At 49.3% G+C, this 24,492-nt stretch overlaps 1 protein-coding gene across 2 annotated transcripts in view; it reads right to left on the bottom strand.

Moving 5' to 3' along the window:
- The window catches only part of FBXO34 (F-box protein 34), a 51,762-nt gene extending 35,823 nt beyond the window's left edge, over positions 1 to 15,939 (bottom strand). Inside the window, exon 1 of one of the 2 annotated variants that reach the window (XM_054067785.1) lies at positions 15,818 to 15,939. The gene's annotated coding sequence lies outside the window, so the exon portion shown is untranslated. The remainder of the gene's footprint in view (positions 1 to 15,817) is intronic. The other variant, XM_054067783.1, reaches the window with a different exon arrangement.
- Between the last annotated feature and the right edge of the window lie 8,553 nt (positions 15,940 to 24,492).

Genomic DNA, 24,492 nt, shown 5'->3' with positions numbered 1-24,492 from the left:
CCACCCTCCCATCACCCCGATTTGAGTTACTGTGCTTACAGCATGAGACAGTGAGAGCCAAGAGCACTCTACCCTGAGCCCAGGCAGTCCTGCAAGAGCAGATCCCCTTCGCAGCAGTCGAGTTGCCTTTAATGAGAAGAAAAACTTTTCTATTCAAGTCAGAAGCAGAGACAAAGAATTATATGTGGCTCAGACTGCAGAGTCAGCAGGTTTTTTAGGAATAGAGCAGATTCAACAGTTCTACGGCACTCCAGAAAAAGTCAGCCTGGTGGGAGCTTAAGCTTTGTTCCGTACTACACTACACAAAATCCTAGCAGTTGTCAGTGCTCCTCTCATGGCCTCAAACCGGTAACTCAAAATCATCATCATGATCAACATCCATACCAAGAAGGAATTTTATCGGGATGCAACCTGATGCACACAAATGCACTTTAAATAAAGACCAAAACCCTCTCTGAAGCTCTGCCCAAAAATTCGCTTTTCGTAGAATTATAGAATCACTTGGTTGGAAAAGACCTTTGACATCACTGAGTCCAACCGTACCTGTCCACTACAAAACCACATCCCTGAGCACCTCATCTACTCATCTTTTAAACACCTCCAGGGAGGGGAATCCCCCACCTCCCTGGGCAGCCTCTGCCAGTGCCCAAGAACCCTCCCGGGGAAGAAATTTTTCCCAATTTCCATTTTGAACCTTTCCTGGTGCAACTTAAGGCCATTTCCTCTCATCCTATCACCTGTCACTTAGGAGAAGCAACTAACACCCACCTCTCTACAACCTCCTCTCAGGCAGTTGTAGGCAGTGATGAGGTCTCTCTCAGCCTCCTCTTCTCCAGGCTAAACAACCTCAGGTCCCTCAGCCACCTCTCATAATCCTTGTTCCCCTTCCCGAGCTCAGTTCCCTTCTCTGGACGCTCAATGTCCTTCTTGGAGTGAGGGGCCCAAAACTGAACCCAGGAACCCAGGTTATGAGGTGTGGCCTCACCGATGCTGAGCGCAGGGGCACAATCCCTTCCCTGCTCCTGCTGGCCACACCGTTTCTGATCCAAGCCACGATGCCATTGGCCTTCTTGGCCACCTGGGTCACTGCTGGCTCATGTTTAGCTGCTGTCAACTAACACCCCCAGGTCCTTCTCTACCAGGCATCAGATGGGTTCCATGCAAGGCCATTTCTGGAGAACTCAAACTCTGCAGTTCTGCTACTGAGTCCTCAATGTGAACACTCTCACCACAGAGACTTGTGTTGTGAAGCAGCAGACGCGGTAGCAGAGGGGAGGTGTCCTCAGGCTGTTTCACTTGACTATTCAGGGCCTAATGCAGAGAAACTAATTAATATATGTCATTACGGAAAGCGAATACAACCTGAACACTCCATGGTTTGTATCTAATCCCTTTGAGCTGGATCCATACTGAGTCGCTCTACATGATCAACGTGACATGAGAAATGAAATGTCAAAGCTAAATGGATCTTCACCCGCCAAACTCCTTGGAGAGCCTGCAGCTGAAGCTTTGAGGTAGGAGAATGCAGTATTCTGGGCTATTTTTGCCCCATGCATTGTGGACACACTCCCTACCATGCCCAGAGAAGCATCGTGACAGCTGCAAAACCCAACTTTCTCCTGGCTAACTTTCACATAACGAGATTACAGTTTCACTTCAGGGGAAAAGGAAAAAGCACTTAAGTTTTGTTTAGATTAAAGCACTGCAAGCCACAGCACTTATCTGCTATCACAGCAGATTGCAGGGCTGCTCCAGTCGTTATCCAGTAACCAGGTAACTGCAGTTGGGAGATATGCAATTAGTCCCATCTCCTTCTCTAAAAAAGGAAGAACCAGCACAGACGTTATCACCTCTCCCTCCAACTCTCCCTCCTTAAAACAGAATCATAGAATGGTTTGGGTTGGAAGGGACCTCAAAGCCCAGGAGGTTCCATCCCCTGCCATGGGCAGGGACACCTCCCACTGCATCAGGTTGCTCCAAGCCCCATCCAACCTGGCCTTGAACCCCTCCAGGGATGGGGCAGCCACCACTGCTCTGGGCAACCTGGGCCAGGGCCTCCCCACCCTCACAGGAAAACATTTCTTCTTAAGATCTCATTTCCATCTCCCCTCTTTCAGCTGAAAACAGTTCACCCTCATCCTGTCCGTGCACTCTCTCATCAAGAGCCTCTCTCCAGCTTTCCTGGAGCACCTTTCCATAATGGAAGCTGCTCTAAGGTCTCCCTGGCACCTTCTCTTCTCCAGGGTGAAGTTCAACAAAGCAAAGCAGGGCTGTTGCTCACAAGCTGCTACCAAGCCTGGGTGGGCTCTGCCTGGCAGAGAAAGCAATATTCCCTGCAGCTCCCCAGAAGAAAGTTGCTGGTTTACTTCATGGAACGTTTTCTCAGGTACCCACACACGCATATATTAAGCCGAGCCTGCCTCCATTTAGCTATTCCAGTAAAAGCATCTCTCACTAACTCTCCTGGGCACAACACTGTGAAGGGAATATATTGAACCGAGGGTCTGAAGAACAAGTCTTATGAGGAGCAGCTGAGGGCCCTGGGGCTGTTTAGCCTGGAGAAAAGGAGGCTGAGGGGAGACCTCATTGTTCTTTGTGGCTCCCAGAAAGGAGGTTGTGGTGAGGTGGGTGTTGGTCTCTTCTCCCAATAACAAGAGATAGGATGAGAGGGAACGGCCTCAAGTTGCACCAGAGGAGGTCTAGATTGGATATTAGGAAAAATGTCTTTACTGAAAGAGTGGTGAAGCACTGGCAGAAGCTGCCCAGGGCAGTGGTGGAGTCTCCATCCCTGGAGGTGTTCAAAAAAAACGTGTAGATGGGGCAGTTGGGGACATGGTTTAGTAGTCACAGTGGTGCTGGGCTGACGGTTGAACTGGATGATCTTAAAAGTCTATTCCAACTTTGCTGATTCTACAAACTCAAGACACAGATATCGCTTACTGGCACTCCGTCCAGCTTTACTGACTCCAGCCTGAGAACTCCGTCTCATTTTACCAGAGCAATTTGCACACCACCTTCTCTCAGAGCTGTGCTTCATGTTTGTGAAGAGGTACCCACAGTTTCTTCTAGTGGGAGGTGTCCCTGCCCATGGCAGGCGGGTTGGAACTGGATGGTCTTTAGGGTCCCTTCCAACTGAAACCATTCTATGATTCCATACCCCCAACTGACATAAGGAAGACACAGAAAGGCCCTAGGCACCCCATAGCCAAATGGCAACTCACAGTCAATTCTGTCTTCCAAACTGCAAGCCTGATAAAATGATGTTTACTCAGGCTCAAAAGCTCCCCCATCTTCCCCATTACCTCAGTGATACCAACTGGTTCAATTCAAGTCATGATCTCTCTCAAGTCTTTCGCTTCCCATATATCCCAGCAAAGTTTCTGTCTGCGATCATCGACTTCTAAATTTACTTTTTTTTTTTTTTAATTTTTAATTTCTAGGCTTCTCCAGATGGAAAAAACATGGAGATGGTTTAGCAGGCACAGTGGAGTTGGGTTGATGGTTGGACTGGATGACCTTAGAGGTCTCTTCCAGCCTTAATGATTCTATGAAAGCAGCCTGACGGATTCCTTGGTCCTGACGAAAAGAGCCACCTGATGAAAACAATTCCTTGCTGGTGTGGTGTGACCCAAGGAATACCAAGAAGAGCTGGGGGAATCCCAGAATTAAAAGAACACCCTTAACAACCAATATTGCTGCAACCAGCAACATCCCTGAACTTGCCCCACTATGGATACAACAATTTTACACCCAGATTAAGATCTTTGACTTTTTTCCAAGTTAAGTCTTTCCCAACCTCTTAAAAAGTGTTTTCCTCAAGACACGGGCCATCCTCAGAGGACATACTGGTGCCTTCACTTTCTTGGATTCAGTCAGGCCAGGGATGAAGCTGTGTTAGTGTCACAAAATTTAGACACAATACTTTCCTTGCTGGCTATCCCTATAGAACCAAAAGAGGAAAACGTGGGAGGGGAAATAAAACTCTTAAGGTGGGAAGAGCAAGCAGAATGCTGAGATGTTTGCTCCAAAGTTATGTAAACTACTCCTATTTATCCTAAAATTTACCCCAAGCTGACACAGTTTTAACAACCCCATAAGCTGTTAGAGCCCAACATAGTAATCCTTAGGAAAACTGGTTTAGTCCAAGGTCAGTAGAAACCCAGGCTTCATCAGAGGAGGGAGTGCGACTCACAAGGCTTTGAACTCCCTGTAAAGTGGCACAAAAAGAGAATTCCCAGTAACCTGTATCAAAGCCACATCTCCAACTGCTCCTGCTGTGAGATCAATTCAAAGCACATTATTACACATTTTAATACGGGCACATCTGCAGCCCTATCGCATCTAAAAAAAAAAAAACCATAAGCATTCTAAGAGAAACACGGGGATTTTTTATTCACACATGGATTCACTGCCATGAGTAATCCTCCCACAGCCTGAATTTCAGAAGCGGTAGCAGATTCACTTCGATTTCAGGCACATAAACAAGCACTCTCTGCATCGCTTCATTCGTGTGTGTGCTAAGATCAAGTCATCCCATCAAAAGAACAGGGATAGAGTAGCATCCTGCTTGAGAAAGGAAATCAAATCTAAAAACAAGTGAGAAACCAACAGCTTGTCCTACACTTGATGTCAAGTTCTGGTGCCTCAAGAATTATATTGAGGTCTTGAAACCCATTTTTCCTTGGAGGCTTTCCTTGAAGTTTGTTTAAGAGCAGATTTCTCCACTCCCTGATGTTTGTCTCAAGCTACCACTGCACCTTGCACACCCTGACTGTCTGGCAGCGGGATGCCTGCAGCACAAACACTTCTCCGCAGGACAGGGACACAGTCAGGAAGGCAAAGGAACGAGAAAATTGGAAGGACAGTGAGAGGCAGCTATGCCAAAGCAGGAGCAGCCTAGCACAGGGGGGAAAGGGCAGCTCTACCTATTTACAGGGAGCTTCGCATCCTCCAGAGTCGGGATGAGGGGAAGCATAAAAGGGCTGAAGACATAAATACTGGGAGTATAGGCTGAGAGAGTTGGGGTTGTTCAGCCTGGAGAAGAGAAGGCTCCAGAGAGACCTTAGGGCAGCTTCCAGTACTGAAAGGGACTCCAGGAAAGCTGGGGAGGGGCTTTTGATCAGGGACTGCAGGGATAGGATGATGCAGAACGGTTTTCAGCTGAAAGAGGGGAGATGGAGATGAGATCTTAGGAAGAAATGTTTTCCTGTGAGGGTGGGGAAGCTCAGGTTGCCCAGAGAGATGACAGCTGTCCTGTCCCTGGAGGTGTTCAAGGCCACGTTGGATGGGGCTTTGAACATCTTGATCCAGCGGGAGGTGTCCCTGCCCATGGCAGGGGGTGGGACTGGATGGGCTTTAAGGTCCCTTCCAACCCAAACCATTCCATGATTCTATACACAAAGACTGTGGTCCCAACACCAGAAGGGAAGCTTCGTGATGGGAAGGATCTCGATGCTTTGCAATAAAGACACAGGCAAGGTGAAGTTCAGAACAAAGACCTCAACTAAGAGCTTTATAAATCAAAAGGGAAGCGGGCTGCCTCTGGAAGCACGTGAACCAGAGAACACCAATCCAGTTTAGCACAAGCTACCATCACTCCATGGTTCCACAACAAATCCTGTTTGAACCCAGTGTCCGAAGTCTTATTTAGAACATAGCCTCCAGAATTGCAGAAAAGTAAAACCACAAGCACAAGCCACGTGTTGGCCTTTGAAGTTTAGACACAGCAGAAATTTTTTTCAGCTACCTGGATGCAAAAGGATAGCTGCTGCCTTTGATGCTACAAGGAATTGTGGTCTTAAACTGCCCAAGGACTTCAAATTGTCTGCTGGGCTGCAGGGCAGCAACACCCAAGCCTATGCATCCACACGAATGTAATTATGCCTGGTCTAGACTTGGGGATAAAAAAAAAACCAACCTTCTCGGTGATGTTAGCATGCAAAGGAAATAATAGTGTGTACAAAGAAATCTCCAGAGTGACTTATGAACAAGATTTTATGCTTGGCTTTCTGCCAGATAGAGAAGAATTAAAGAGCCCAGTGATACAAGCTCACTCATCTCAAGGAAGAAATTGCACTCTGGAATGATCGATGGAATAAGAGGGAGAAGGAAAGATGGACAAATAGAGTTAGGATTCCTATTGCACACAGCAAAATAGCAAGTTGATACTACAGGAGAAAGCAAGCTAAGACAGTAAAGCAGAAAGAATAATTCAGATTTTAAGATAATCCAAACTACTGCATTACAAGGCCTATGGGAAAGCTGGGGAGGGAGCTTTTCCAAGGGCATGGAGTGATAGGACGAGGGGGAATGGCTTTAAATTAGAAAGGGGAAGATTGAGATGAGACAGTAGGAAGAAATTTTTCAAAATGAGAGTGGTGAGGCCCTGGCTCAGGTTGTCCACAGCAGTGGTGGCTGCCCCACCCCTGGAGATGTTCAAGGCCAGGTTGGATGGGGCTTGGAGCAACCTGATCCAGTGGGACGTGTACCTGCCCATGGCAGAGGGTTGGAACTGGATGGGCTTTAAGGTCCCTTCCAATCCAAACCATTCTATGTTTCTCTGATGCAAAAGAAAGTCAGTAAATAACAGCATTCCGATAAAACAGACAGCATTTTTCACTGTGAAATCCCAGCCTTTTTAGTATTACAGATTACACACCTTCCCTGTCTGCCAACCAGCAAAACCAGTAAAAGGGAGGAGGTCACAAGAACAAAAGCAAACCAAGTGGAAAAGGCACTGCCAGGCACCTTGAGAAGCTGAAAATGTGTCAAACCCAGCCTTATCGTAGGAGAAAACATTCAGCAGCTTTCCGCAATGACGAATTTTACATTCAAGCTCTTTGGAGCCTAAAAATTCACATCATGAGACTGGCTTTTAGCAGAATTAGGACCAGACTTGACATGCCCCACTTTCCCCAAGGTTACTTTGTGAGAATTGTCTACACCTGAAATACTTCAAGTGCTCCTCTCACCTTGCAGAAGAGCAACCAAAACTCAGCTCTTAATTTTACCGTTTTAGCATTTGCTTTATGAGAATTTAATTCTAACACTTTTTGGAGTGACAGAAGGAATTTTGTAAGTCGAAAGTCACTGGAAACAGCAGCGAGCTGCTGTTCTGGACACATAAAGTCACTGCAAGGGGAAAAAAAAAAACATTACTGACGCTTTTTAAATCAAAGCTTATACAACACCAAGACCACAAAACGAGCCAAAAGTAGCTTAGGAGTTGCTAAGGATGTTTAAAGTTAAAAAAAAAAAAAAATCCTAAATTAAATGGCTGACGCTTCGGTTTGCCAAAAAATTATGCAAATTTCCCAAGTTCATACATAGTAATTAGCACAGCAAAAAGCAGGTCCCAAATAAGTGATGAAGTTAGCCTTGCTCTTTATTTTTCCAGCAGATGGAATTAGCTGTGTGCAAAGACTTTTTTTGCAATTGGATATTATACAGTCTGTCCTGAATATCAATTCCGCAAGGGTGGCACACTGACTACATGCATACGTCCTATCAGGAATATGCAAAACCCAATCGGAATCCTTCTTTTCCATCATTCTAAGCAGGACACTGAGAAGGCTGGGGGCGGGTTTGCATATTTGATATTTCATTTTATCTGCCGACGATTCAGCTGAAACAAGTTCTCTCTGAGTACATTAGCGCTAATAGTCCAAACGGGTTTTTCCAATGAAAAATGTCTGCCTTGACTAAAAATACATCTTCTTGATGTGCTAATCGACAAAACATAAAAAGTCATCCAAATTGCAAGTTCAAACAAGGCGCAAAAAGCCTCCAGTTTTTACCCATTACTTCTCCAAAGCCTGGTTTATCCATCACCTATTGTGTATCATACACCATAACACACAAATTCAGCTTTTCCACTGCTATGACTGATTTGTCACTTCATGTCGTGGTTGCTGAGCCTGGAGAAGAGAATGCTCCAGGAAGTCCTTAGAGCAGCCTTTGAGTACCTGAAAGGAGCCTACAGGAAAGCTCTGGAGGGACTTTTTACAAGGGCTTGGAGTGATAGGACGAGGGGAAATGGCTTTAAATTAGAAGGGGGAAGATTTAGATTAAACATTAGGATGAAATTCTTCACAATGAGGATGGTGAGGCACTGGAACAGGTTGTCCAGAGAAGCGGCGGTTGCACCATCCCTGGAGGTGTTCAAGGCCAGGTTGGCTGGGGATTGGAGCAACCTGATCTGGTGGGAGGTGTCCCTGCCCATGGCAGGGGAGTTGGAACTGGATGGGCTTTAAGGCCCCTTCCAACCCAAACTGTTCTATGATTCTATGTTTAAAAACACACAGCCTCCTCCTAAGTGCTGCACATCAAGCTCCCTGAAGCAGAGCACCAAGCGACAGCTGAACCTCATGCCTGCCCTTGACCAAAATACTCCGCCTGCGTTCCACATTCTGAATTTAGTTTCCCTCAGAACGCGAGCCACGAGCTGCCCTAGTACAGCAAGATCCTCTCAAAGACACTGAAAGACTCAGCAGCTCCTCAGTTGTTCCCTGACTTAATCTTGCTATTTCTGTTGTGCCTATAGCAGCACAATGCATAAAGATGTAAAGTCAATGCATGTATTGACCTCATCGCTCTCTACAACTCTCTGAAAGGAGGTTGTGGTGAGGTGGGTGTTGGTCTCTTCTCCCAAGTAACAAGGGATAGGACAAGAGGAAATGACCTCAAGTTGTGCCAGGGGAGGTTTAGATTGGATATTAGGAAAGATTTCTTTACCGAAAGAGTGGTGAAGCACTGGAAGAGGCTGCCCCAGGGAAGCAGTAGAGTCACCGTCCCAGGAGGAGTTCTAAAAACGTGTGGCTGTGGCACTTGGGGACATGGCTTAGTAGGCACAGTAGGGTTGGGCTGATGGTTGGACTGGATGAGCTCAGAGGTCTTTTCCAACCTTAATGATTCTATTAGTACACCCGGGCACCCACCTAGGAGCATTCCATTTCCTACCATGAGCATGAGTGGACAAACAAACCCTGAGAAGGTGCAGGATCAACCAAAACCACAGCTACTGCACTCAACACGAAGAGAGAGGACAGGCGTCAGCTTCCAAACAGAATGGCAGCAAAGGACAGGAAAACAAGGAACAAGTCTTGCTACACAAGCATTGCTTTAGAGCTTCAAGTAGCCCAGAAAAGGTTTCCAGATCCTGTGGGCTAGAAAAAGAACCCCAAACCTACATAGTTAAAGGAACATAGCGAGGGGAAAGTGGAGTTTAATTTAAGAGTCAAGTAAGTGACCCACTGGATTGAAAGCTATTAACCAAAACCCTGCAAATTAGAAGTAGATGTACTGAAAGCAGCAGAAACCCTGCCCGAGAACTCTCATACAAAAACACTTCCATGGCCAAACGAAATACTGAGTTTAAGTAAGAAAGCAAGCACTTATACCTACCGTGCTTCTTTTTGTTTCCCCCCCTCCACAACCAGGGAGTCTCATTTATCTCAAAGCAATCAAAAGAAAACACTTGGATTTTTAAAGTGAGAAAAGCTGCAGAAATGAAAGCCCTGTCTGGCACGAACAAATAATATTTGAGAAATCAAAAGGAGATTCTCCACGTTAGGGGAAGGATGAAAACAGTGCTGAATAATTTACTTTGCATAGCCCAGTTCCTGCCAAAAACAGTTCCGTAAATCCCATGGCAGTTCAGATAATTTCCATTCTTAGAAGAAAAAAAAAAAGCTAGATTGAACATTAGCGACATTAATTGTGTGATATGACCTGAATGATGCAAGAACAAGTAGTTAAGTGAACCACAACATCTGCTGAATTTTTAATCACTCGTCGTTTTGCTGCGAGGCAGGAGAATGTTGGATATCGGCTTCCCAGCACCGTACGGAATGGCACGTTAGGACAGCAAGATCTCGCCTGGCAGAAATTCAGGCTCCGTGCTACCTAAATGCCATTACTTTGCAGCGAACTGCAGGCATAGCAGCTTCTAAAGCAGGATATTTTTTTTAATCACATGAAAAACAGTACCAGTTTCAGCACCCCGAGATAACAGTCAGCCATTTCTGAGAAATATATTTATTTATTTATTTAAAAGCTGACATTTTCTTAACAGCTATGGTCCCTCCATAGCGCATTCCTACTCTCCATGCAGCACTAAGCAGTCACGCAGCCGCCCAGCAGCAGCTCCTTATGGAAGGGGGAGCTGAACCTCAGATATGTAGGAAGGTGATCCATGTAAACGTTCCTGTTAGATCTGTACTGCAACAGGAGGTGCAGCTGCAACCCGTTTAGGCAAACGTCAGCCGTATTTAATCCCTCTGCCTCCCATACCCACTGCTTTCATGCCCACTGTGCTTTCACCATGCACTGGCTGCCCACGTGGGCAGCATTGATGCACGTCATAGAATGGTTTGGGTTGAAAGGGACCTTAAAGATCATCAAGTTCCAACCCCCTGCCATAGCCAGGAACATCTCCAACTGGATCAGGCTGTTCATAGCCTCATCCAAACTGGCCTTGATCAAGCTCACCCTATACAAAAGATAGACTCAACGTGATTTCGCTGCTTATGATACTCAAAGCATCCAGATCAAAGCCAACCACCATGCCTACCACGGCGAATACATCGAGTGGTGAGCCACTAGATAAGTCACAGCTGCCCCATCCCTGGAGGTGTTCCAGGCCAGGTTGGATGGGGCTTGGAGCAACCTGATCCACAGCAAGGTGTCCCTGCCCATGACAGGGGGTGGAACTGGATGGGCTATAAGGTCCCTTCTAACCCAAACCATTCCATTATTCTATGACCTCCAGTTACACTCTGGGCATGAGACTACAATAGCATGACTGACAAGTGATGCAGCAGATATTACCCTTCCACAACAAGACAAAAAAGCAAGGCTATTTGAGGAATAAACACAAACTTAACAACTAAAAACAGAAATTCCAAATACAAATCCCATAACTACCCCCAGAATGTGTATTACGGGCAATTACCCCAATTAATAATTGGTAGGGGGGGGGAAGGACATTAAATCCACACAATCAAGTCTGTCATGCTGACTTCAATAGATTCTATCATTAAGTTAATAGAATCAGAATAGCTTAGAAAAAAGACAGTGATACACATAAAGACTGTACCAAAGCAGCATTTCTGTGCCATCCGTGCTGCCGAGCTTCCAAAACTGGGAAGCTGGTCCCCAACCAGCAACTAAACTGAACTAAGATCTCCTTCAAAAGCAAAAATGTAGGGATAGGAACAGCCAGTAACACATCCAATGACCAAATAAACCACAAAAGCCAAAAGAAGCAAGAAATGGGAATGAGAGAGAGCTGCTTCCACAGCTACGTTAACTTTCATCATCAGCTTCGGACCAGCCCTGTGTTTTCCTTACAGACTCAGCTACTGTTTACAAGAAAAGCTGCTATCTTCTCTGAACCAGGTATCAAACCCACCTTCTCTGATGGAGAACAGGGTGAAAAGAAGCAATGGGAACACTGAAATACACCGTATCTGTCAGTAATAGAGCAAATGGCATTTGAGGTATACACTACATTGCTTGTTTCCTTAAGCTACAGGGCAGTGGGAAGTGAAAACACATCACGATTAATGTGTTGGCACCTGGAACCTCAGGGACAGTAAGAACTGCAGTAGCGTTGTGTGTCTACTACACAGTATTCAGCTTCACAGCACAAGAAATTGATCTTGGCACCTCTGGACCCCAAAACCACAGACCTTCCTGGCACAGAAACTCCAGGGAAGTCTCTATGAACACACACTCTCGCTACTATTACAGAATCATAGAACGGTTTGGGTTGGAAGGAACCTTAAAGATCATCCAGTTCCAATCCCCTACCACAGGCAGGGACACCTCCCACTGGATCAGGTTGCTCCAAGCCCCATCCAACCTGGCCTTGGACACCTCCAGAGATGGGGCAGCCACCACTGCTCTGGGCAACCTGGGCCAGGGCCTCCCCACCCTCACAACAAAACATTTCTTCCTAAGATCTCATCTCAATCTCCCCTCTTTCAGATTAAAACCATTCCTCTTTGTCCTCCCCCTGCACTCCCTGACCAAGAGCCCCTCCCCAGCTTTCCTGGAGCCCCTTTCAGTACTGGAAGCTGCTCTAAGGTCTCCTCGAAGCCTTCTCTTTTCCAGGTTGAACAATCCCATCTCTCATCCTGTCCTTGTATGGGAGGTGCTCCAGCCCTCAGATCACCTTCATGGCCCCCTCTGGACTCCCTAACAGAGCCACGTCCTTCCTGTGCTGAAAGAAACAAGCTGGTAGAGAGCTCACCAACACAGGCTACAAGCAGAGCTTCCCATTTTAAAGGGCATAGAAAGACATTTTATATGCTTGTAAGAAAATTAATTGCAGTTTAGCACTTGACAAGTCACTTGCGCTTTTTCATGATCCTTATCTGAGCGGAGAGAAGATTTTAAAGAGCATTTAGTGACAGCGAAACACGCACAGCTCCCTCATGAACCTCTGCTCCTTCTCCAATTAAATATGAAAGAGACAACTTAGTCATAGAGAGCATGCAAGATGATTTTAAGATGCTGGTATTAAACCAAATCCCACAACTTTTCACACCTATTAAAAAGGAACGGCGTCACATGAAGAGGCGATTTCGATAAGAGCAATTAACAGACACTGTCTTTGTTACCAGCCTGCCGGTGATGAAGCCCAGGCTCCCTGACATTCCATTTCTTTCCCCTCCAAGGCTCTGCGCTACAGCAAATTTATGGGTTTAGTGTGTAAGAGGAGAATCAGGCGCGTTACCTTCCCAACCAGTCAATAAGGCTCTTTCACTCGGGGCCGGGGAAGACGGGCGGCTGCTGGAAAGCAACACCAGGCGCTCCCATGTTCCCTTCCCCCTTCCCCCAGGACCTAAAACCACCGCATTCAAAATACTCCCATCCCCTGCAGCAAGGGATTAGCTATTTATTAAAAAGGAATCAAAACACTGGAAAAAGCTTCCAGTTAAGATATCAAGGGCAAAAGAAAAAAAAAATGTGATGCTGGTGCAACTGGAGTTGTGTTCGGAATTCTTCCGGGCACTGAAGAACAAGCAGCTCAGGAGTCAGCAGGATGTCGTGTGTCCTGACAGTGCTGTTCCAAGGGCTCAAAAGCAGCTCCAAATCGGATCATTTTTGCAGTCAGGCATTGTGCTGCCACCACATTAAGCAGTAACGACCTTAAGAAGCTACCGGCATCGACAGGTTTAGACTTCAGACTGCCAAACCAAGTACCTGTCTCTGTGCTTATGTTTTTGGGCTCCTCCCAAGGGGCAGCAGATAGTTATAACAGCAATTATAGAATCATTCAGTTGGAAAAGACCTTTGAGATCATCGAGTCCAACTGTACCTGTCTACTGCTAAACCAGATCCCTGAGCACCTCATCTACCTATCTTCTAAACATCTCCAGGAATGACAACTCCACCACCTCCCTGGACAGCCTCTGCCAGGGCCTGAGAACCCTTTTGGTGAAGAAATATTTCTTGATGTCCAATCTGAACCATCCCTGGTGCAACTTGAGGCCATTTCCTCTCATCCTATCACCTGTCACTTGGGAGAAGAGACCAACACCCACCTCACTACAACCTCCCTTATGTAAAACCTCTCAGCTGAGAGCACACAAAGCGCAACCCAAACTCTTATTACAACTCCCAACTCGAGCCTGCGCCACACGCCAGCCAGTTCAACGCCAGCCTGGATACCTCAAAGCTACCAAACCTGCATACGAAGCGCTCTGGCATAGCCAAGCCAGCACACAGCACGGCAAGGTTAACCACTTTGGCTAAGAACACAGTTTCACAGGTGGGTTTTACAGCCGAGGCTGTGCTCCACAGTCCGAGCTGGTTATTCCAAAGCAAAGCAGGGACGCACACTGCTGCTGGGCGTTGTATGAAGCACCTGGCAGGACAAGTGTTGGACCAGCTCCTCCAGCTGATACACGGAGATTCTTTCCGACATGGCACAAGTCAGCAATCTCAGTTTAGTGGAGAAATTAAACGCTATGATTATTGTTTCGAGTAAGGCCTTTGGCGGAAGCAATTTTGAGAAGAACTCGCTTCCACCTAATTGTACTTTTACACCATAATTGTAGTTTTAACCTTTCCTGAGGTTCTTACACCATCCCCACGTTATCAGAAGTGTTATCTACCGTATCTAATGCTGACTAAAGCTTATTTTTGGGTCGTTGTTTCTGTTCCCTCCTCTGAAGGGCAAAGGGATGCGTGAAATGAGGGAAAAATACACGGGAAGTGGGAGAAAAACACGATCAGGAAGTAACAGCACTCAGGGGATCAAAATCTGGAGAGAACTACATGAGGTTTTGGTGTTTTTTTAAGGAAAACAGCTGCCCACAGGCCCAGAAGGAGTAGTGACCCGCAGAAAGTGAGGCTGTACCCTGAGCATGTGGATCTGGGGAGGGAAGTTTAGGGTGTAGGGAGAAGTTTTGGGGTGTGAGGAAGGTAGCTGGGGTGCTCTGTGGTCTGAGGAAGGGGTTTTGGGGTGCAGGGAGAGGCTTTGAGGTACTCTGTGGTGTGGGGAAGGGTTTTTGGGAAGCTCTTAGGAGGGGGTAGTGAAGCGTGGGGTTTTGTGGTGCTCCATGGTCTGAGGAGGGAGTTTGGGGTGCTCTTGGAAGGGGGAGGGAGGATCTGGGGAGGGTGCTAGATGGGCATCAAGCGCTCTGTGGTCTGAAGACAGGGGTTTAGAGTGCAGGGAGAGGGTTTGGTGTGCGTGGAGAGGGTTTGAGCTGCTCCATGGTCTGGGGAGAGGCTTTGGGGTATTCCATGGTCTGAAATGGGCATTTTGGGGTGCCCTTAAGAGGGGGATTTGGGGTGCAGGGAGAGGTTTTAGGGTGCTCTACAGTCTGAGGAGAGCATTTTGGGGTACTCTTGAGAGGGTGAAGTGGGGTACAGGAAGGGGTTGGGGTGCAGGGAGAATTTCTATGGGATGGGAAGAGGTTTTGGAGCGTTCTGTGGTCTGAGGAGGGCGTTTTGGGGTGCGAGGATGAGTGGTTTTTGTGCTCCATGACCTGAGCAGGGGTTTTGTGGTACAGAGAGAGCTTTTAGGGTGCAGGGAGAACTTTTAGGGGTGCTCTGTGGTCTGAGGAGAGGGGTTTGGGGTGCTCTTGAGAGGGGGAGATGGGATACAGGAGGGAGCTGGGGTGCAGGGAGAAGTTTTGGGATGCAGGGAGGAGTTTTGGGGTCTGGGAAGAAGGCTTTGAGGTACAGAAAGAGGGGAGATGGGATCTCAGGAAAGGTTTTGGAGTGTGGGGAAGAGCGTTGGGGGTCTGGGGAGCAGGTCTTGGGGTCTAAGGAAAGGTTTTGGGACGTGCTGAACAGGCTTTGGGGTACAGGCAGCAGGTTTCGGGGCAGAGGCAGCAGGTTTTGGGGTCGAAGAAGAGGTTTTGGGGTGTAGGGAGAAGCTTTTGGGGTGCAGGGAACAGCTTTTGGGGTCTAAGAAGAGGTTTTGGGGCACTGGGAGCAGCTTTTGGGGTCTAAGAAGAAGTTTTGGGGTGTGGGGAGCAGCTTTTGGGGTGCGGGAAGCAGCTTTTAGGGTCTAAGAAGAGGGTTTCGGATGTGGGGAGCAGGTTTTCGGGTGCTGGGCGCAGGCTTTGGGGTGCAGGCTAGGTCCATGCGGGGGTCGGTCGCCGCTCGGAGCGGCTCCGGTCTGTCAGAGCCTCGGGGAGGCCTCGAGAATCGATAAAGCGGCCCCGGAGGGAGGCGAGAGCCCCGCGGTCGCGGAGCCGCCATGGCCGGCGGGAGCGCGGGGCCTGCTCGCCGTCCCCCTACCCGCCCCGGCCCGCGGCCCCGCACCCGCAGAGGGCCCCGTGGTCCCCGAGGAGCCTACCCGGAGCGAGGGACGACGAGGAGGAGCAGAAGGAGAAGACGACGTCCCGGCGGCGAGCGACCCCGGCGCCACCGGAGCCCCTGCGCGCGGCCGCGGCGGCGGGGGCGGGGCCACAGGGGAGGGGGCGGGGACTCGGCGAGGCGGGGCCAATGAGATGGGAGGAACTGGGTGGAGGGGGCCGGGCCACGAGGGGGTGTGGCCAATGAAATGGGCGGGATTGCGCCGGTGGGCGGGGCCACTAAGGGGCGGGGCCGCGGGAAAGAGGTGGCCAATGAGATGGAGAAACTGGGTTGGTGGGCGGGGTCACGAAGGGGCGCGACCGCGGGAGAGGAGTGGCCAATGAGATGCGAGGAGTAGGGGCGCGGGGGCGGGGGCATGTGGGGGCGGGGCCTCGGGGAGGCCGGAGCAAATGAGATGGGCGGGACTGGAACGAGGAGGCGGGGCCACGGGAAGGGCTAACGAGGGGGAGGAGCACGGGAGTGGGGGCGGGGCTAATGAGGGCGGGGCCTCGGAGGGGCAGGGCCAATGAGGTGGGAGTAACTGGGACCAGGGGGCGGGGCCAAGGAGGGGCGTGGCCAATGAGGTGGGAGGAACTGGGGAGGGGGAGCAGCCAAGTAGGGAAGGAACCAATGAGATGGGAGGAAGACGTTTGGGGGCGGGACCAAGGAAGGGGACTGGCCAATGAGATGGGAGAAGTTGGAGTGTGGGAGTGGAGCCATGGGCGGGGCCAATAAAATGGGGGGCACTGGGTCCAGATGGTGGAGCAAAGGATGGGAGTGGCCAATGAGATAGGAGGGGCGTGGACTGGGCAAGGGGGCGTGGCCTCGTGATGGGCGTCGCTAATTAGGCATATGAACGGTGTCTGAGTAGGGGGTGGGGCCCATATAGGCCAATTAAATGGGCGGATGGAGCAGCAGGGGTGTGGTTCGCAGGGGCGAGACCAATGAGGCCACGGGAGGAGCGTGGTTTCAGCGGTGGGAGTGGGGCCGCAGTGACCGGAGGGGCGTGGCCTCGGAGGAACTAGCCAATCCTTAGGAGGGGTGGATCGGGGGCGTGGCCTCAATGATGGAGCAAATGTTGGTGTGGGGGCGTGGCCTCTGTCTTGGGGGCGTGGTCTCGTTGAACGAGAGCGGCGGTTCGGCAAGGGGGCGTGGCCTCGTTGAACGAGCCAATGAGCCGCGGCGGAGGGGGCGTGGCCTCACCGAACGAGCCAATCCGCACGCGGGGCACCCTCACGTTATCCCTGCGCCTCGCACCTCGGTGCCCCTGTGCCTGATCCAGTGGGAGATGTCCCTGCGCATGGCCGGCGGTGCAACGGGGTGGGCTTTGAGGTCCCTTCTAACTCAAACCATTCCATGATTCAGTGAGGATTCTCCAAGATAAGAAGTATGTGGATCTGTTGGGGGGAGTCCAGAGGAGGCCACGGAGATTATCCAAGGGCTGAAGCACCTCCCATACAAGGAGGGAGAGAGTTGGGGTTGTTCAGCCTGGAGAAGAGAAGGCTCCAGGGAGACTTTAGAGCAGCTTCCAGCACTGAAAGGGGCTCCAGGAAAGCTGGGGAGGGGCTCTGGATCAGGGAGGGCAGGGATGGGATGAGGGGAATGGTTTTAATCTGCAAGCAGGGAGATTGAGATGAGATTTTAGGAAGAAATGTTTTGCTGTGAGGGTGGGGAGGCCCTGGCCCAGGTTGCCCAGAGCAGTGGTGGCTGCCCCATCCCTGGAGGTGTTCAAGGCCAGGCTGGATGGGGCTTGGAGCAACCTGATCCAGTGGGAGTTGTCCCTGCCCATGGCAGGGGTTGGAACTGGATGGGCTTTGAGGTCCCTTCCAACACAAACTGTTCCACAATTCTCCTGAGGGTAATTCTTCTCACCCTCACATAAATGCACCCTACTGAAGAGCTTCCAACCTCAAAGTACTGACAAGGAAAGGGAAAGCGTTGGGAAAAGGGGAATTATGTGGTGGCACTTGATAGTAGCTTGAGCCTAAGGGGTTCCTGCAAAAAGGAGCCTTCCCTCTCCTCAAAATGAGATTTTAGCAGTTTGTTTCTGCTCAGAGGGCAGTGATGCAGGTCCCTGCAGAGAGGGATGCAGGTATCCTGGGAAGGGATGCAGTTCCCCATGAGGAGCGATGCAAATCCCCACAGGGACGGATGCAGGACCCCACTGGGAAGGATGCAAGTCCAGGGTGAAAGCGTGGCTAGTAAACCAAAAAGCCTGACTTCTCTGACTCGCAGGTGGGCAGCAATAGAAACGCTGCTTATTTTCTGTAATTAAATGCTCTGAGAAAATCCTGGAGATGTTCTCAAGGTAAAAGGCAGTGTAAGTGTGTCAGCACAGCACCATGCGCAGCAGTCCTGACGAGGGGCAGAGCTAATTACCTGAGGCAGAGGATCACATTAATGTCTCATCTCAGATGGCTGAGATGAATCTCGCAAAGTCTCCAGAGTCCCTGTTGACTATGGCCACTGTATACAAAGAGAAAGGGAGGATGGGAGGGAGGAGAGGGGTAAAATGAGTTGCTGAAGGTCAAATATGAGATCAGTGACAGGATGGGAAACACAACCTACAGTTCCTCATCCCCCCCAGTAGTTTCTCCTCTGGACAGTAACAAAACCCCAGCCCAATGATGAGATTTAGCTGCTGCTGGTACAGTAACTTTGTGTGTTCCAGAGGAAAACTCTATATTTTGGTATAGAATCATTAGGTTGGAAAAGACCTTAGAGATCATCAACTCCAAAACAGCTGATTTTTTTGATGCACAGGGATAATAAACCTATTTATCTGGTACTGGCACGGTACCAGATGCCAACACACAAGATCTCACCAGATGACTTAAAGGAGAAGGAAAAGGAGAATTTCTCCTCCCTGGAAGTGTTCAAGGCCAGCTTGGATGGGGCCTTGAGCAGCCTGGTCTAGTGGGAGGTGTCCCTGCCCATGGTAGGGGTTGGAACTGTATGGGCTTTAAGGTCCCTTCCAACCCAAACGATTCCCTGCTTCTATGAAATATGTGTCGTCATATTAGAAAAAGGTCCTGTAAAGGTACAGACCCAATCTTTTGTTGCAAGTTGATAAAACAGCTAAATGCCATTTGCCGCTAAGTGACTTCTAATGATTAAACAACCTTTCTCCCTCCACCCCCCTGAGGGCAGTTAGTGATAATATAAGAAAGATTTTGCACATTGTTTAGCTTACATGGCCATCTGGCACTTTCGCATTTCTGTAGCCTTGAAGATTATATAAAAAAACAATAGATAAAGAAAACCAGTGCTATCTTATCAGAGACAGGAGAGAAGTTTAACTCTGTCAGGATTAATCAAATCGTTATAGCTCTTTCATTGTTTCTATCTGAATTAACAGTCATATTCTTCAAAGCTTTGTGTAAATGTACTCTCTAAACCAGCGTGTCCATTATTGCCTTGCTTTTTTTTGTTTTAGCCTTGAAACACTTCACTCTGGCGGTCGCATCCAGCTTCCATACAAGATAGAAGCACAGATCATAGAACGGTCTGCATTGGAAGGGACCATGAAGGTCATTTAGCCCAACCCCCCCCTGCAGTGAGCAGGGACACTTTCCACTGGATCAGAATGCTCAGAGCTCCATCCAACCTGACCTGGAATGTTTCCAGGAATGGAGCAGTCACCACTTCTCTGGGCAACCTGGGCCAGGGCCTCCACACCCTCAGCAAAAAAAAATTTCTTCCTAATCTCCAGTCTAAACTTCTCCTCTTTTTGTTTAAAACCACCACCCCTTGTCCTATTGCTACAAGTCCTGCTAAAAAGTTTTTTCACATCTTTCTTATTGGCCGCCTTTCAGTACCAAAAGGTTGCAATAAGGTCTCCTTGAAGTCTTCTCCAAGCTGAACAACCTCAACTCTGTCAGCCTCTCCTCACAGGGCAGGTGTTCCACGCCCTTGATCATTTTAGTGGCCTCCTCTGGACCTGCTCCAACTGGTCTGTGCTGAGAGTTGGACACAGGACTCCAGGTGGGGTCTCACCAGAGCAGAGCAGAGGGTCAGAATCCCCTCCCTCAACCTGCTGGCAACGCTTCTTTTGATGCAACCCAGGATATGGTTGCGATGTTCCGTTTCTAGGCAATGGATACACAGAGGAGATGCACACTGAGAAAAAATACGTACAGGTTTTATACCTCCCCCAAAAATAATTACTAGAAGTCTTGTCTAAGTTGGGGGAAAGGATGCTCTTTGCAAATGAAAACGTAATAGCCTAACTCAATCAGAAACCTACTCGCTGCTGCTGAAACATCCCCTGCAGAATCATAGAAATATAGAATGGTTTGAGTTGGAAGGGTCCTTAAATCCCATCCAGTTCCAACCTCCCGCCATGGGCGGGGACACCTCCCACTGGATCAGGCTGCTCCAAGCCCCATCCAACCTGGCCTTGAACACCTCCAGGGATGGGGCAGCCACCACTTCGCTGGCTAACCTGTGCCAGTGTTTCACCATCCTCATTATGAAGGATTTCTTCTTTATGTCTAGCCTAAATCTGCCCCTCTCCAATTTAAAGCCATTCCCCCTCATCCTATCACTCCGTGCCTTTATAAAAAGTCCCTCCCCAGCTTTCCTGGAGCCCCCTCAGGTACTGGAAGGTCGCTATAAGGTCTCCTTGGAACTTTCCCTTCCCCAGGCTGAACAACCTTGTCTCTCTCAGCCTGTCCTCATGTGGGAGGAGGTGCTCCAGCCCTCTGACCATCCTTCCCATTCCAACAGTTGCATATCCTTATTATGTTGAGGATGCAGGTCCTTCTTATGTTGAGGATTCCAGAACTGGACACTTTAATCCAGGTGAGGTCTCACAAGAGCAGAATAGAGGGGTAGAATCACCTCCCTCGTTCTGCTGGACTATCACACTGAGTAGTTTCTTCATCTGCTTCACCCAAAGGAACTCACTCTAAACAGTCCCTGGAAACAACAAAAAGTTTGGTCTCAACTCAGCGGTGGCTTCTGTTTGAATCCAGCATTTGTCCTTGGGTTCACTCCCACTCCCTTCTTCTCCATGAGAGAAAACCACCGAGGCTTGAGTCTGTTCGGAAACAAATGTGATTTCCTTAAGAAGGTGGCTGTGGGCCTTGGAGGACAAAACCAGCTGCAGGATGCTTTCACCTGTAGGGCGAGAGTGGGTTTGTGACTGAAACCTGTATCAGCAGGGAACATTCAGTGCAAACACACTGTAAAGAACAGAGGATGTAAAGATATGCTGAGATAAAAACTACTGAGGCTTTGTTTCCAGCCGTCCTTTGTGTTATAGGATTGCTAGTTTGCATTTTAGACCAGCTCCTGTGAAAGCTGGGAGCTGAGAAATGAGCTACACCACCTGGCTATTAGGTATCGAGCTGCCAGGGTGCAATATCACACCTAGAGTCAGGTACCTCGGTTTTCTATTTATAGCCTGGAGGGTGTCAGACACCTCCCAAAGGCAAGTGGAATCTCCCACAGAGCACAGACCTGGCTGCAGGTAACCTCAGACAAGTGTGTTCCCATCAACTCAGGGCCCATGTCCACCCATACGGCGTTTAAGAGTCTCTAAGTGCTCTTTGAAGGAACAGAGCAGGGTTTCCAATTCCTTTTTAAAGCTGTAGGGGTTGCCTTTGATGTCATTTGTTGCATCTGCTATGCTGCATGGTAGAGTAAGTGCCCAGGAAAGGGAAGATGCTCTCCAAGCTTATAGAATCACAGAATGGTAAGGGTTGGAAAATCCAGGTGAGAACTCAAATGTCCTTCTCTCCTACCTGCTCAGAGCATACCCTCCTCTCAGGCCACAGGCATTACACAGTGGTGGGTGGCCTCTCACATTCCTTTTAAAAACGTGCTACCATGCACAATTAAACTCAAAGACCAGAGCAAGAAAGTGCAGCAGAAGGCATAACTGTGTCTCCTAGCTGTTGTACAACAGGAATTTAGCATCCATTTTCTGCTACTAGAATTTGTTCTGGTTCAAATCATCAACCACGGCAGACAAAAAGCATAAGCAGAAGTGGTAAAAACAGTCAATGAGCTGTAATGTTTTGCTGCATGATGCTCAATTAAGAGGTTATCAATGAAATCTGGCAGGAGGGCTGCTGTGTGCCCTCTGCAGAGTTGTGCTGGGCTCCACATATAATAGTTGGACTGAAGAAGCTTTCCTGAAGTCTCAAGTATATGGCACTCCGGGCTACAGCTTTTTAACTCCACTTGCCTGAACTTTCCCCCAAAATACGTTCAGAAATTGTTCATTATATCAGGGCTATATTTGGTGACAGGTTTCTGTACATGCTGCATATTGCTCTTCAGTAAGGTGCATTTATACGAGGATGGGAAGAATTACCCTCAGGAGAATCGTAGAACAGTTTGTGTTGGGAGGGACCTCAAAGCCCATCCAGTTCCAACCCCCTGCCATGGGCAGGGACAACTCCCACTGGATCAGGGGCTCCAAGCCCCATCCAACCTGGCCTTGAACCCCTCCAGGGATGGGGCAGCCACCACTGCTCTGGGCAACCTGGGCCAGGGCCTCCCCAGTCTCACAGCAAAACATTTCTTCCTAAAATCTCATCTCAATCTCCCCGCTTGCAGATTAAAACCGTTCCCCTGATCCCATCCCTGCACTCTCTGACCAAGAGCCCCTCCCCAGCTTTCCTGGAGCCCCTTTCAGTACTGGAAGCTGCTCTAAGGTCTCCTTGGAGCCTTCTCTTCTCCAGGCTGAACAACCCCAATTCTCTCAGCCTGTCCTTGTATGGGAGGTGCTCCAGCCCTTGGGTCATCTTCATAGCCTCCTCCGGAGCCACTCTGACAAATCCGTGCCCCTCCAGTGCTGAGGACCACTACTGTGTTTATTCCTTTTATACAACATAATTAGTAGCAATCAGGAATTCAGCTTAAAGTGACATTGCTATACTTTAAAACCATAGCATTATTCAAATCCACTAAGACTCTTGCAGAGACCTAGATATCGTGAGTGGAAGGTGTCACTTTAGCAGGTGTCACTTTAGTTAAGGAAACCCATTCCAGCTTTCACCTGGCTGGCTCAGGTAACAGCTTGTGAAGCACATGGCAGATCCTGAGCCAGCCAAGGACCTGAGTCAGTGAGCCAGGTACTCAGTTTACCATCCTGCTGTGAAATGTGTTATCGCTGGTGTTGATATTTGAGCTAGAGAGATCAAAGCCTTGGCAGAAACGCAGCTCTGCTTCCGAAATTCAGCATTAACACCCATGAGCAGCTTAAAACCAGTCCCTCTTGTCCCATCCCTGCACTCCCTGATCAAGAGCTCCTTCTCAGCTTTCCTGGAGCCCCTTTCAGTACTAGAAAGCCACTATAAGGTCTCCCCAGAGCCTTCTCTTCTCCAGGCTCAACAACCCCAACTCTCTCAGCCTGTCCTTATAGTAGAGGTGCTCCAGCCCTCGGATCATCTTCGTGGTCTCTCAATTCATTCTCCACTCAGCCAGTATTTGAGTTTAGGATTGCAGCGCAGTGCCACCAAGTGCCATTTGTGCAGTGCCACCAAGCGGCTGGTCTTTTTATTGGCACTTTTAATCTTTTAATTTTGCAGATTTTAGTTTATAATGAAAGGCAGAACAGACTCTCCTGCGGTGAGGCTTGTGTTGCACCAGGGGATGCAGACAGGGGAGGGGATTCTCCCCTTCTACTCTGCTCTTGTGAGACCCCACCTGGAGTCCTGCGTTCAGTTCTGAAATCCCCAAAGTTAAGAAAGAGATTGGAACTGTTGGAACGGGTCCAGAGGCAGCCACAAAGATGATCCCAGGGCTGGAGCACCTCCTGTACAATGAGATGAAATTTTACTTTAGCTTAAATAAAAAATATTCCACTTTTTGGAATAGTTACTACTTTTTTTAGATCAGTTCAGCCTGGAGAAAGCTGCGGGGAGACCTTAGAGCAGCTTCCAGTACTGAAAGGGGCTCCAGGGAAGCTGGGGAGGGGCTCTTGGTCAGGGAGTGCAGGGATGGGATGAGAGGGAATGGTTTTAAGCGGGAAGAAGGGAGACTGAGATGAGATCTTGGGAAGAAATGTTTTCCTGTGAGAGGGGGGAGGCCCTGGCCCAAGTTACACAGAGGGATTGTGGCTGCCCCATCCCTGGAGGGGTTCAAGGCCAGGTTGGATGAGGCTTGGAGCAACCTGATGTGTCCCTGCCCATGGCTGGATGGGCTTTAAGGTCCCCTCCAACCCAACCCACAGTGTGATTTCGATGACACAGAGCCCCAGCACCACCCCAGCCTCTGCAAACACTGCAGCGGCTCCTCAGGGGGCGGCACGGCGAGGCTCTCGGCCCCTACTCCTGATCGGAGCCGCCAGACACTCTGCAGTAACCAAAGCGACCGCCGCCATCTTAGCGTGGTACACGCTCGGGAAGCCGGAGGGGCCGCGCCCCCTCCGCCCCGCCAGCCAATGAGCGGCAGGGGTGGGCGGGAAAACGCTCAGCGCAGCCAATGGACATCGAGCGTGGGCATCGCCAATAAACAGGCCGGGCCTCGACTGAGGCGCTGCCCATACACGGCCGGGCGTGAGCGGACCAATGAGAGCCCGGGGACGGGCTGGAGGGGACCAATGATTGCCCGGGGACAGGCTGGAGGGGACCAATGGGAGCCCGGGAACAGGCTGGAGGGGACCAATGAGAGCCCGGGGTGGGCTGAAGCGGACCAATGAGAGTCCGGAGCAAAGGAAGCGGA

The sequence above is a fragment of the Cuculus canorus genome, chromosome 5 (assembly GCF_017976375.1).
Source record: "Cuculus canorus isolate bCucCan1 chromosome 5, bCucCan1.pri, whole genome shotgun sequence".
Taxonomy (NCBI): Eukaryota; Metazoa; Chordata; class Aves; order Cuculiformes; family Cuculidae; genus Cuculus; species Cuculus canorus.
Note: the sequence above shows the minus strand (reverse complement) of the source record. Positions and strands in the feature narration are given on the sequence as shown.